Here is a 13,695-nt window from a genome sequence, read left to right on the forward strand (position 1 = left end):
GAGATCAGGTGTTCGCCTAATATAAAAGTCGGCCCCTCCCGCGGCTCGCCTCAGATGCGGTGTGAGTTAGATGAGGGACAGTGCTGTTTGTACCGGAGCTGCTGTAGGGAAAGAATTGGTAGTTAGTGTAGGCTTCAAGACCCCCAAAGGTCCTTATTAGGGCCACTGATAGCTGTGTGTTGGCTGCTGTTAGCAGTGGGATTTTTTTTTCTTCTCAAAATCGGCTCTGCAGAGCGTTGCACCTGGCATTAGGGACAGAAGTGCTGCATAGGCAGGGAGAGTGTTAGGAGTGAGTGTAGCCTTCAAGAACCTCAACGGTCCTTTCTAGGGCCATATTTATCCGTGTGCAGTACTGTCCAGGCTGCTGTTAGCTGTGCTGCATTTTTTTTGGGCTTCTCAAAATCGCCTCTGCAGAGCATTCCACCCTCCATTGATACTGCAGGGAAAGAATTGTATAGGCAGGGCCACAACACAGTTATTATTCATAGAATATACGCAGTGCTGCCTGTTGGTGGGAAAAAACTGAAAACAAATCTATTTGTCCAGCCTCTGTCCGTCCTTACGCCTGTGGAGACGTGTGAGCTGCGTGAAAAACATTGCTAAATCATACGCACCCAGCTACGCTTTACTGCTGGGTTCGCCATTTGCTTTCCTTAATTGGGAAAAAAAATACCTGCTCTCCAAGAGTTATAATAACTCTGCTACCCTCACGTTCTGTGACACATAAGCAGGGACACAGCACAGTTATTAAACTTCTCAGGTTCATTGAATATACGCAGTGCTGCCTGTTGGTGGGAAAAAACTGAAAACAAATCTATTTGTCCAGCCTCTGTCCGTCCTTACGCCTGTGGAGACGTGTGAGCTGCGTGAAAAACATTGCTAAATCATACGCACCCAGCTACGCTTTACTGCTGGGTTCGCCATTTGCTTTCCTTAATTGGGAAAAAAAATACCTGCTCTGCCACAGTTAATAACTCTGCTACCCTCACGTTCTGTGACACATAAGCAGGGGACACAGCACAGTTATTAAACTTCTCAGGTTCATTGAATATACGCAGTGCTGCCTGTTGGTGGGAAAAAACTGAAAACAAATCTATTTGTCCAGCCTGTGTCCGTCCTTACGCCTGTGGAGACGTGTGAGCTGCGTGAAAAACATTGCTAAATCATACGCAGCCAGCTACGCTTTACTGCTGGGTTCGCCATTTGCTTTCCTTAATTGGGAAAAAAAATACCTGCTCTCCAAGAGTTATAATAACTCTGCTACCCTCACGTTCTGTGACACATAAGCAGGGACACAGCACAGTTATTAAACTTCTCAGGTTCATTGAATATACGCAGTGCTGCCTGTTGGTGGGAAAAAACTGAAAACAAATCTATTTGTCCAGCCTGTGTCCGTCCTTACGCCTGTGGAGACGTGTGAGCTGCGTGAAAAACATTGCTAAATCATACGCACCCAGCTACGCTTTACTGCTGGGTTCGCCATTTGCTTTCCTTAATTGGGAAAAAAAATACCTGCTCTGCCACAGTTAATAACTCTGCTACCCTCACGTTCTGTGACACATAAGCAGGGGACACAGCACAGTTATTAAACTTCTCAGGTTCATTGAATATACGCAGTGCTGCCTGTTGGTGGGAAAAAACTGAAAACAAATCTATTTGTCCAGCCTCTGTCCGTCCTTACGCCTGTGGAGACGTGTGAGCTGCGTGAAAAACATTGCTAAATCATACGCACCCAGCTACGCTTTACTGCTGGGTTCGCCATTTGCTTTCCTTAATTGGGAAAAAAAAATACCTGCTCTCCAAGAGTTATAATAACTCTGCTACCCTCACGTTCTGTGACACATAAGCAGGGACACAGCACAGTTATTAAACTTCTCAGGTTCATTGAATATACGCAGTGCTGCCTGTTGGTGGGAAAAAACTGAAAACAAATCTATTTGTCCAGCCTGTGTCCGTCCTTACGCCTGTGGAGACGTGTGAGCTGCGTGAAAAACATTGCTAAATCATACGCACCCAGCTACGCTTTACTGCTGGGTTCGCCATTTGCTTTCCTTAATTGGGAAAAAAAATACCTGCTCTCCAAGAGTTATAATAACTCTGCTACCCTCACGTTCTGTGACACATAAGCAGGGACACAGCACAGTTATTAAACTTCTCAGGTTCATAGAATATACGCAGTGCTGCCTGTTGGTGGGAAAAAACTGAAAACAAATCTATTTGTCCAGCCTCTGTCCGTCCTTACGCCTGTGGAGACGTGTGAGCTGCGTGAAAAACATTGCTAAATCATACGCAGCCAGCTACGCTTTACTGCTGGGTTCGCCATTTGCTTTCCTTAATTGGGAAAAAAAATACCTGCTCTCCAAGAGTTATAATAACTCTGCTACCCTCACGTTCTGTGACACATAAGCAGGGACACAGCACAGTTATTAAACTTCTCAGGTTCATTGAATATACGCAGTGCTGCCTGTTGGTGGGAAAAAACTGAAAACAAATCTATTTGTCCAGCCTCTGTCCGTCCTTACGCCTGTGGAGACGTGTGAGCTGCGTGAAAAACATTGCTAAATCATACGCAGCCAGCTACGCTTTACTGCTGGGTTCGCCATTTGCTTTCCTTAATTGGGAAAAAAAATACCTGCTCTCCAAGAGTTATAATAACTCTGCTACCCTCACGTTCTGTGACACATAAGCAGGGACACAGCACAGTTATTAAACTTCTCAGGTTCATTGAATATACGCAGTGCTGCCTGTTGGTGGGAAAAAACTGAAAACAAATCTATTTGTCCAGCCTGTGTCCGTCCTTACGCCTGTGGAGACGTGTGAGCTGCGTGAAAAACATTGCTAAATCATACGCACCCAGCTACGCTTTACTGCTGGGTTCGCCATTTGCTTTCCTTAATTGGGAAAAAAAATACCTGCTCTGCCACAGTTAATAACTCTGCTACCCTCACGTTCTGTGACACATAAGCAGGGGACACAGCACAGTTATTAAACTTCTCAGGTTCATTGAATATACGCAGTGCTGCCTGTTGGTGGGAAAAAACTGAAAACAAATCTATTTGTCCAGCCTGTGTCCGTCCTTACGCCTGTGGAGACGTGTGAGCTGCGTGAAAAACATTGCTAAATCATACGCAGCCAGCTACGCTTTACTGCTGGGTTCGCCATTTGCTTTCCTTAATTGGGAAAAAAAATACCTGCTCTCCAAGAGTTATAATAACTCTGCTACCCTCACGTTCTGTGACACATAAGCAGGGACACAGCACAGTTATTAAACTTCTCAGGTTCATTGAATATACGCAGTGCTGCCTGTTGGTGGGAAAAAACTGAAAACAAATCTATTTGTCCAGCCTCTGTCCGTCCTTACGCCTGTGGAGACGTGTGAGCTGCGTGAAAAACATTGCTAAATCATACGCACCCAGCTACGCTTTACTGCTGGGTTCGCCATTTGCTTTCCTTAATTGGGAAAAAAAATACCTGCTCTGCCACAGTTAATAACTCTGCTACGCTCACGTTCTGTGACACATAAGCAGGGACACAGCACAGTTATTAAACTTAGATAATTCATTCACTAGAGGCAGTGGGGCCTTTCGTTTTCCAAAAAGGGCAAAAATTATATTTGGCCTGCAGTCTTGCGCCAATTTATTTCCTGCCTGTGAAATCAAATCACTGGTAATACAGCATGCTGAGGGGTAGGGGTAGGCCTAGAGGACGTGGACGCGGCCGAGGACGCGGAGGGCCAAGTCAGGGTGTGGGCACAGGCCAAGCTCCTGATCCAGGTGTGTCGCAGCCGACTGCTGCGCGATTAGGAGAGAGGCACGTTTCTGGCGTCCCCACATTCATCGCCCAATTAATGGGTCCACGCGGGAGACGGTTATTAGAAAATGAGCAGTGTGAGCAGGTCCTGTCCTGGATGGCAGAAAGTGCTTCGAGCAACCTATCGTCTACCCGCAGTTCTGCGCCGTCCACTGCTGCCAATCCGAATCCTCTGTCTGCTGCTCCTCCTTCCTCCCAGCCTCCTCACTCCACTACAATGACACCTGCTCAGGAGCGGGAACACTCCCAGGAACTGTTCTCGGGCCCCTGCTTAGATTGGGCAGCAGCGGTTCCTCTCCCACCAGAGGAGTTTATCGTCACTGATGCCCAACCATTCGAAAGTTCCCGGGGTCCGGGGGAAGAGGCTGGGGACTTCCGCCAACTGTCTCAACAACTTTCTGTGGGTGAGGAGGACGATGACGATCAGACACAGTTGTCTTGCAGTGAGGTAGTAGTAAGGGCAGTAAGTCCCAGGGAGCAGCGCACAGAGGATTCGGAGGAAGAGCAGCAGGACGATGAGGTGACTGACCCCACCTGGTGTGCAACGCTTACTCAGGAGGACAGGTCTTCAGAGGGGGAGTCAAGGCCATCAGCAGGGCAGGTTGCAAGAGGCAGTGCAGTGGCCAGGGGTAGAGGCAGGGCCAGACCGAATAATCCACCAAGTGTTTCCCAAAGCGCCCCCTCGCGCCATGCCACCCTGCGGAGGCCGAGGTGCTCTAAGGTCTGGCAGTTTTTCACAGAGACGCCTGACGACCGACGAACAGTGGTGTGCAACCTTTGTCGCGCAAAGCTCAGCCGGGGAGCCAACACCAACAGCCTCACCACCACCACCATGCGCAGACATATGATGGCCAAGCACCCCGCAAGGTGGGACAAAGGCCGTTCACCGCCTCCGGTTTGCACCCCTGCCTCTCCCCCTGTGCCCCAACCTGCCACTGAGATGCAACCCCCCTCTCAGGACACAGGCACTACCGCCTCATGGCCTGCACCCACACCCTCATCTCCGCTGTCCTCGGCCCCATCCAGCAGTGTAGTTCAGCGCACCGTTCAGCCGTCGCTTGCGCAAGTGTTCGAGCGCAAGCGCAAGTACGCCGCCACGCACCCGCACGCTCAAACGTTAACCGTCCGCATCGCAAAATTCATCAGCCTTGAGATGCTGCCGTATAGGGTTGTGGAAACGGAGTCCTTCAAAAGTATCATGGAGGCGGCGGCCCCGCGCTACTCAGTTCCCAGTCGCCACTACTTTTCCCGATGTGCCGTCCCAGCCCTGCACGACCACGTCTCCCGCAACATTGTGCGCGCCCTCACCAACGCGGTTACTGCCACGGTCCACTTAACTACGGACACGTGGACAAGCACAGGCGGGCAGGGCCACTACATCTCCCTGACGGCACATTGGGTGAATTTAGTGGAGGCTGGGACAGAGTCAGAGCCTGGGACCGCTCACGTCCTACCCACCCCCAGAATTGCGGGCCCCAGCTCGGTGCTGGTATCTGCGGAGGTGTATGCTTCCTCCACTAAAGCACCCTCCTCCTCCTCCTCCTCCTCTGTCTCACAATCAAGATGTGTTAGCAGCAGCATGTCGCCAGCAGTCGGTGTCGCGCGGTGTGGCAGCACAGCGGTGGGCAAGCGTCAGCAGGCCGTGCTGAAACTACTCAGCTTAGGCGATAAGAGGCACACGGCCCACGAACTGCTGCAGGGTCTGACACAGCAGACCGACCGCTGGCTTGCGCCGCTGAGCCTCCAACCGGGCATGGTCGTGTGTGACAACGGCCGTAACCTGGTGGCGGCTCTGCAGCTCGGCAGCCTCACGCACGTGCCATGCCTGGCCCACGTCTTTAATTTGGTGGTTCAGCGGTTTCTGAAAAGCTACCCACGCTTGTCAGACCTGCTCGTAAAGGCGCGCCGGCTCTGCGCACATTTCCGCAAGTCCCACACGGACGCTGCCACCCTGCGCACCCTGCAACATCACTTTAAGCTGCCAGTGCACCGACTGCTGTGCGACGTGCCCACACGGTGGAACTCTACGCTCCACATGTTGGCCAGGCTCTATGAACAGCGTAGAGCTATAGTCGAATACCAACTCCAACATGGGCGGCGCAGTGGGAGTCAGCCTCCTCAATTCCTTTCAGAAGAGTGGGCCTGGTTGGCAGACATCTGCCATGTCCTTGGTAATTTTGAGGAGTCTACCCAGGTGGTGAGCGGCGATGCTACAATCATTAGCGTCACCATTCCTCTGCTATGCATCTTGAGAAATTCCCTGCAAACCATAAAGGCAGCTGCTTTGCGCTCGGAAACGGGGGCGGGGGAAGACAGTATGCCGCTGGATAGTCAGGGCACCCTCCTGTCTATTTCTCAGCGCGTACAGGAGGAGGAGGAGGAGCATGAGGAGGATGAGGAGGAGGGGGAAGAGACAGCTTGGCCCGCTGCTGACGGTACACCGGCTGATTGCCTGTCATCCTTTCAGCGTGTATGGCCTGAGGAGGAGGAGGAGGAGGAGGATCCTGATAGTGATCTTCCTAGTGAAGACAGCCATGTGTTGCGTACAGGTACCCTGGCACACATGGCTGACTTCATGTTAGGATGCCTTTCTCGTGACCCTCGCGTTGCACGCATTCTGGCCACGACGGATTACTGGGTGTACACACTGCTCGATCCACGGTATAAGGAGAACCTGCCCACTCTGATTCCCGAAGAGGAAAGGGGTTCGAGAGTGTTGCTATACCACAGGACCCTTGCGGACAAGCTGATGGTAAAATTCCCAGCCGACAGCGCTAGTGGCAGAAGGCGCAGTACCGAGGGCAAGGTAGCAGGGGATGTGCGTAGATCGAGCAGCATGTACATCCCAGGCAGTGCAACAGTCTTTAAGGGCCTGGCCAGCTTTATGGCTCCCCACCAAGACTGTGTCACCGCTCCCCAGTCACGGCTGAGTCGGCGGGAGCACTGTAAAAGGATGGTGAGGGAGTACGTAGCGGATCGCACGACCATCCTTGGTGACGCCTCTGCCCCCTACAACTACTGGGTGTCGAAGCTGGACACGTGGCCTGAACTAGCCCTGTATGCCCTTGAGGTGCTTGCTTGTCCTGCGGCTAGCGTCTTGTCGGAGAGGGTGTTTAGTGCGGCTGGGGGAATCATCACCGATAAGCGTAGCCGCTTGTCAACCGACAGTGCCGACAGGCTAACACTCATCAAGATGAACAAAGGCTGGATTTCGCCAGACTTCTGTTCTCCACCAGCGGACAGCAGCGATACGTAAGCAATACGTAGGCTGCACCCGCGGATGGAAGCTACGTTCTCTCTCACCATCCAAAACGGGGACATTTGTGCTTCATCAATCTGTGTCTAATATTCCTCCTCCTCCTCCTCCTGCTCCTCCTCCTGAAACCTCACGTAATCACGCTGAACGGGCAATTTTTCTTAGGGCCACAAGGCTCACTCAAATAATTTTTCAGAACAATTTTTATAAGTTTCAGTTAGCTTAAAAGCGTTGGAACTTTAACTTGAACCAATTTTTCGTTACACTGGGCTGCCTCCAGGCCTAGTTACCACTTAAGCCACATTAACCAAAGCGATTCACCTGCCATCTTGGTTGGGCATGGCCAATTTTTACTGAGGTACATTAGTACTGTTGGTACACCAATTTTTTGGGGCCCTCACCTACAGTGTAATCATAGTAATTTCTATGTTCTTCGCCTGCACTCATGGTACAGAAAGGTGTGTGGGGTTGGCCTACAGTTTAGCTACATAAATGTCACTTGTGCCTTGGCTATACTAAGGCTACTGAAATGGAACGAAGACTGCGCTCCCGCTATACTGCTGCTTCAGAATTGTTACTGGGGCCTGTCTTGAGTGCTACTATTGCTTACATGGAACGAAGACTGCGCTCCCGCTATACTGCTGCTTCAGAATTGTTACTGGGGCCTGTCTTGAGTGCTACTATTGCTTACATGGAACGAAGACTGCGCTCCCGCTATACTGCTGCTTCAGAATTGTTACTGGGGCCTGTCTTGAGTGCTACTATTGCTTATATGGAACGAAGACTGCGCTCCCGCTATACTGCTGCTTCAGAATTGTTACTGGGGCCTGTCTTGAGTGCTACTATTGCTTACATGGAACGGACACGTGGAGAGGACACGTAGTGCCTCAAAAACATCCCCCTCCTCCTCCAACAGGGAAAACATTGTTGGCAAATGCCTTTGCATTGGTTCGTCTGGCGGCAGTCCAAGAATTTCACCTTTACCGACACTACAAGAGAGCCCCCCCACCATCCCCCCGCCACGGCCCACTTAATCCTGGCCACATTCCGAAAACCAACAAAATACAACCGTGGTACTAGGTCCGCAGTCACCACCACATTACCACCAACGCGGTTACTGTTAAGGTGCATATAACCACGGACACGTGGAGAGGACACGTAGTGCCTCAAAAACATCCCCCTCCTCCTCCAACAGGGAAAACATTGTTGGCAAATGCCTTTGCATTGGTTCGTCTGGCGGCAGTCCAAGAATTTCACCTTTACCGACACTACAAGAGAGCCCCCCCACCATCCCCCCGCCACGGCCCACTTAATCCTGGCCACATTCCGAAAACCAACAAAATACAACCGTGGTACTAGGTCCGCAGTCACCACCACATTACCACCAACGCGGTTACTGTTAAGGTGCATATAACCACGGACACGTGGAGAGGACACGTAGTGCCTCAAAAACATCCCCCTCCTCCTCCAACAGGGAAAACATTGTTGGCAAATGCCTTTGCATTGGTTCGTCTGGCGGCAGTCCAAGAATTTCACCTTTACCGACACTACAAGAGAGCCCCCCCACCATCCCCCCGCCACGGCCCACTTAATCCTGGCCACATTCCGAAAACCAACAAAATACAACCGTGGTACTAGGTCCGCAGTCACCACCACATTACCACCAACGCGGTTACTGTTAAGGTGCATATAACCACGGACACGTGGAGAGGACACGTAGTGCCTCAAAAACATCCCCCTCCTCCTCCAACAGGGAAAACATTGTTGGCAAATGCCTTTGCATTGGTTCGTCTGGCGGCAGTCCAAGAATTTCACCTTTACCGACACTACAAGAGAGCCCCCCCACCATCCCCCCGCCACGGCCCACTTAATCCTGGCCACATTCCGAAAACCAACAAAATACAACCGTGGTACTAGGTCCGCAGTCACCACCACATTACCACCAACGCGGTTACTGTTAAGGTGCATATAACCACGGACACGTGGAGAGGACACGTAGTGCCTCAAAAACATCCCCCTCCTCCTCCAACAGGGAAAACATTGTTGGCAAATGCCTTTGCATTGGTTCGTCTGGCGGCAGTCCAAGAATTTCACCTTTACCGACACTACAAGAGAGCCCCCCCACCATCCCCCCGCCACGGCCCACTTAATCCTGGCCACATTCCGAAAACCAACAAAATACAACCGTGGTACTAGGTCCGCAGTCACCACCACATTACCACCAACGCGGTTACTGTTAAGGTGCATATAACCAGTCTGACTGGGGCATGCAGACACCTTGACAGAATGAATAGTGTGTGGCACATAGGTTCCCCATTGCTATGCCCACGTGTGCAGCTCCTGATGGCGGTGGCACAGGATTGTATTTCTCATTGCTTCTGTACAGCATTGTGGGCTATCGCCCCGCCCCTATTAAAGAGGGTCGCTACCTAGCCGTGCCAACCCTGTGCAGTGTGTGCCTGCGGTCCCTCGTCGTGGCAGACGCACTTCTAAATAGACATGAGGGTGGTGTGGCATGAGGGCAGCTGAAGGCTGCGCAGGGACAGTTTGGTGTGCGCTGTGGGGGGGAGGGGGTGCGGTTGGGCAGCATGTAACTCAGGAGAAGTGGCAGTGGAGTGTCATGCAGGCAGTGATTGTGCTTTGTTGGAGGTAGTGTGGTGCTTAGCAAAGGTATGCCATGCTAATGAGCGCTTTTCAGAAGTAAAAGTTGTTGGGAGGGGGGGGGGCCCACTCTTGCCGCTATTGTGGCTTAATAGTGGGACCTGTGAACTTAGGATGCAGCCCAACATGTAGCCCCTCGCCTGCCCTATCCGTCACTGTGTCATTCCCATCACTTTCCTGAATTGCCCAGATTTTCACACATGAAAACCTTAGCGAGCATCGGCGAAATACAAAAATGTTCTGGTCGCCCATTGACTTCAATGGGGTTCGTTGTTCGAAACGAACCCTCGAGCATCACGGGAAGTTCGTTACGAATAACGAACACCCGAACATTTTGGTGTTCGCTCATCTCTAATACTAATTAATTGTAATATCAGGCTTGCCTCACCTCTTAGTATGATTTACTTTTTCTTATAAAACTTTGTTATTTGAACATTTAGAATCTGAAGAAATGTCACGGTGGTTTCCTTGGTTACCCAGGTCTTGCAAGGTTATAAAAATAGTACTCGCTGAGCAGCTTCCTAGTCTAAATTTCTTAGCATTTTTGTCAAATCCTAGTATGTTTTGTATGTAATACTATAAGTTCTTAAAATAATGAATAGCCGGAAGCTCTCAAGAGAAATGAGTGGGGTTGATTGAAAATTAGTGGCATACCTTCAATGGAGGCAGACCATATAGACACGGGGAGGGTTGGGAGTGTCTCCTCTGTTTAAGGCCCAATACACAGCCAGATTTGCATTGTAGAATCCGGAGCGAGCATCAATTGCAATTTTCCGCTCGCAGGGGTAAACCGCAGCATGCTCTATTTTGAGCCGGATTCCGTGCAGATAGCTTCCATTGAAGTCACTGGAAGCTGTCTGTCCTGCTAGAATTTTTAAAAAAAGGAATACGCCTGTGTGAATGAGCCCTTAGACCGAATGCACACGACCAGGTCAGATTTTGGATGCGGGATCACGCAGCGAAATCCAACCCGGCGGTGATTGGCCTTGGTTGCACTTAGTGTGGTGCTTAGCTAAGATGTGCCAGCGCGTGTGCCTTGCTGCTTAGGTCTGTTCCAAGTAAATTGTTAGGGGGGTGAGCACCAGGCTGTATGCTGCCCCTGCTGTTCCTTATCCGTTTCCGTGGTGTTTCCATGACTTACTAAGGTTTACTGACAGCCAATGAGTATCATGCACAGGTTTTATAAATAAATATAAATATATATATATATATATATATATATATATATACTGTAATCTCCAGCAATTCCCAACATTATTTTAGGGGCCCCAACAGGCACCCATTTTCTTATAGGGCATCCCACTTAACTTAGTCGGCAGGGATGTTGTCTGGGCTCTGAACTAACTTGAGTTATGTAGAGTTTGGGTTTGCCTTTTTATTTAACGAGGGGCCAAATATGTGTCATACAAAATAACAGTAGACATGGGTTCCAAAATCTTTTCCCCTTTGCAGTAGTAGACATGGGCTACTACTTTCTCTCCCCATCCCCAGAAGTAAACATGGGCTGCAGGCAAAGTGTATGAGCCATGTAGTAATAATAATAATAATAATAATCTTTATTTGTATAGCGCCAACTTATTCCGCAGCGCTTTCAGGCATGGATAAATGCAAAACAATACAACAATTACAATGTGAGGTACATTGGGTTAGACACAAATGGGTTGAGGGTGGTACAGGAGGTGCAGGGGGTGGGGAACACAGGCAATAGGAAATTTTATGTACAGATCATTTATCAGAAGGCAAACAGGGTGGAGCACCATAGGGAGGGGCGAGGGACTAGGTCAGGAGATTTGGTATGCTTCCCTGAAGAGGTGCGTTTTTAAGGCACGTCTGAAATATCGTGCATCGGGAATTGTCCGGATGCCTTGGGGTAGAGCATTCCAGAGGATGGGTGCTGCTCTAGTGAAGTCCTGTAGGGGAGCATGAGAGGTTCGTATTACAGGGGCGTTTAGTCTGAGGGTGTTAGCCGATCGGAGTGAGCGCGCTGGGTGGTGTACTGACAGTAGGGAGGCGATGTATGGTGGCGCAGCGCCATGCAGAGCTTTGTGAGTGAGGTAGAGGAGTTTAAATTTAGTTCTGCAGTGGATGGGCAGCCAATGCAGCGACTGGCATAATGCAGAGGCGTCTGAATAACAACTGGATAGAAAAATGAGTCTAGCTGCTGCATTTAGTATGGATTGGAGCGGAGCGAGTCTAGTGCGGGGGAGGCCAACAAGTAGCGAGTTGCAGTAGTCAAGCCGGGAGTGGATGAGCGCAACCACGAGCGTCTTTAGCGTGTCCATGGTTAGGAACGGACGTATTTTAGCAATATTTCTGAGGTGCATGTGGCATGTTTGGGCCAGAGATTGGATATGGGGGGCAAAGGAGAGGTCAGAGTCCAGTGTGACCCCAAGGCATCGGGCATGCCGTCAGGGGGTTATGATGGTGCCAGACACTGGAATGGAGATGTTGAGGGGAGGTCGGTTAGAAGGTGGAAAGACAAGGAGGTCAGTTTTAGAGAGGTTTAGTTTGAGAAAAAAGGAGGACATAGTGTTAGAGACAGCGGACAGACAGTCGGTGATATTTTGGAGGAATGGTCCAGAGATCTCACGAGAGGAGGTGTATAGTTGGGTGTCGTCAGCATAGAGATGGTATTGGAGGCCGAATCTGTGGATGGTTTGTCCAATTGGGGCAGTATAGATAGAGAAAAGAAGGGGACCAAGGACCGAGCCCTGGGGTACCCCGACAGCGAGAGGAAGTGGAGCAGAGATAGAACCAGCAAAGGAAACACTGAAAGAGCGGTCAGAGAGGTAGGAGGAGAACCAGGAGAGAGCAGTATCCTTTAGACCAATAGAGTGGAGCATAGTGAGAAGGAGATTATGGTCGACAGTGTCAAATGCAGCAGACAGGTCAAGGAGGATTAGTAGAGAGTAATCACCTCTCGACTTTGCAGTCATCAGGTCATTTGTTACTTTTGTAAGGGCAGTTTCGGTCGAGTGTAGAGAGCGGAAGCCAGACTGGAGGGGGTCGAGGAGTGAGTTGTCAGAGAGAAAGCGAGTAAGCCGGGAGTAGACCAGGCGTTCCAGTAATTTGAAGATAAAGGGGAGGTTTGGGACGGGTCGGTAGTTAGCAGCATTAGTCGTGTGAGGGTATATATATATATTGCCATATGTGTTTTTTATGCTTTTATACCTATATGCAAGTTTTATTCAATTCCAAATGAGAAAAAACTTAAATGTCGCCTTAAATCAGATATGCCAAGGCTTTGCAAGAAGATGTTCTAGAAGTTCAGAGAAGATACCGAACCAGACGCAAGGACGCATGTACTTGGCCGATTTCCCAGAAGCGCTGGAACAAGATATCAAGATGTTCAAATGTACATGACTGTTATATGATTTTCACTGTCTCAGTCCGCAAATCCGGACTGCCCATATATGGTTATGAGCCCATCACCCCCTAGTGGTGAGAGGGCAGAGGGTATAAGATCTCATGTAATCTGTAATAAAGTGCGCAGTTTTTGTCCCGTATGAGAAACTATACCAGACCTCTGTGTGGTGTCTATTCTTACGGCCGGCAACGGGGCAAGTGGGGTGGGCCGGATTGGTGTTGCACTTAGAATTTTAACCCTCATAAATGGCGCAACCAACTGGGGCGGTAAAATCGGAGCTTACAGCGCAATTCACCCGGATCCACGCTACTGAGAAAGCGTCCTGCTGCAAACCGAGCCTGATCAACTCACAAGAACTCCAGGTAAGACAAACATATATTTATGTTGTGTTTTACGCTGAGAGTCTTGCAGCAGGACTGACTATCTGTGGTTTGTGACCAGACGGGTTGGGTTAAGAGTTCTACACGGTAACTCGTGTGGGCTCCGGGTTTGCCGTCATGGACCACTGACCGTGATATGCGCACCAATGGCTCACCCAGAAACTAGTCTGTAGTTTATTTGTACTTTGAAGTCCGTAGCGTTTTAGCGATAGTGGAGATTG

At 50.1% G+C, this 13,695-nt stretch overlaps 1 long non-coding RNA gene across 1 annotated transcript in view; it reads left to right on the forward strand.

The window, feature by feature from the left end:
* The window catches only part of LOC136573645 (uncharacterized), a 14,276-nt gene extending 1,033 nt beyond the window's left edge, over window positions 1-13,243 (forward strand). Inside the window, exon 2 of the long non-coding RNA XR_010785913.1 lies at window positions 12,959-13,243. This is a non-coding gene — a long non-coding RNA (uncharacterized lncRNA). The remainder of the gene's footprint in view (window positions 1-12,958) is intronic.
* The last annotated feature ends 452 nt before the right edge of the window (window positions 13,244-13,695 follow it).

Source organism: Eleutherodactylus coqui, chromosome 7 (genome assembly GCF_035609145.1).
Source record: "Eleutherodactylus coqui strain aEleCoq1 chromosome 7, aEleCoq1.hap1, whole genome shotgun sequence".
In the NCBI taxonomy this organism is placed as follows: Eukaryota; Metazoa; Chordata; class Amphibia; order Anura; family Eleutherodactylidae; genus Eleutherodactylus; species Eleutherodactylus coqui.